A 1,043-nucleotide genomic window follows, 5' to 3' on the forward strand; every position below is an offset into this window, starting at 1 on the left:
CAGTGGGCTACCTAATGAAGACCACAATCTTCATATTGCGAACTTTCTTGAAGTTTGTGATACATTTAAGTATAATGGAGTGGATGATGAAGCAGTTCTCCTACGTCTATTTCCTTTATCTCTAAGAGACAAAGCAAGAAATTGGTTAAATTCATTGCCACCGGATTCCATTGTTACATGGGATGATCTTGTTCAGAAATTCCTTGCCAAATTTTTTCCACCAGCCAAAACAGCAAAGATGCGGATTCAAATCAATAATTTTGCTCAATATGAAGGTGAAACTTTATATGAGGCATGGGAAAGATACAAGGAATTATTAAGGAAATGTCCTCATCATGGGTTGCATAAGTGGATGCAGATTTAAAACTTTTACCAAGGTCTGAACATCAAAGTCTCCATCTATAAGAGACTTATTCAAAGCTCAATTTGCTGATTGTCATTTGGATGAATTGGTTTTTCCCAACATTAGGGGGAGAGAATAAACAACTGGTAAAAGAGATTAGTTAAAATAAATTATCATTATCTTGATCCTCGTACTAAATAATGTGAACTAGAAGTTCAAAAGATAATTCATTTAAAATGTTTAGATGAACAACTGCCAGAATAAATGCCAGATACATTTACTAACCCAAAGAAAGTGAAGAAATCACATATACCAGTTGTTAATGCTCCAATCAAAATTGATGTCCCTGCAGGACAAATTAATTAATATCGCAGATGAATCCAAAGCATGCAAGAAACGTGACAGGCCTGTCGGTTCCAACGATAAAAATCCTCAAAAAGAAAAGGAGCTAAGAATCTAGATGGTTAAATTGAGGATACAATAACTCTAGAAGAGTCTTTAGAAAAGACCCCAATTATAAACAATATTTTAGTTCTAAAAGAAACTCAGGTAGTTGAAATTTATGAAAGGAAAGGGATCTCAATTATGTTCTAAATGGAATAAAATAGAACCAAAATGAAGTCAACGTTGACAATATTTTACATATAATATAGCATAAAATGGGATAAATAATGAGGATCATGAGCCAAAGTCTGCAGAC

At 33.6% G+C, this 1,043-nt stretch overlaps 1 non-coding gene across 1 annotated transcript; it reads right to left on the reverse strand.

The window, feature by feature from the left end:
* Positions 1-235: 235 nt before the first annotated feature.
* LOC120272772 lies at positions 236-342 on the reverse strand. Its single transcript, XR_005540309.1, has one exon. It is a non-coding gene; the product is annotated as a small nucleolar RNA R71 (small nucleolar RNA).
* Positions 343-1,043: the final 701 nt, after the last annotated feature.

This window comes from Dioscorea cayenensis, chromosome 11 (assembly GCF_009730915.1).
Source record: "Dioscorea cayenensis subsp. rotundata cultivar TDr96_F1 chromosome 11, TDr96_F1_v2_PseudoChromosome.rev07_lg8_w22 25.fasta, whole genome shotgun sequence".
NCBI lineage: Eukaryota > Viridiplantae > Streptophyta > Magnoliopsida > Dioscoreales > Dioscoreaceae > Dioscorea > Dioscorea cayenensis.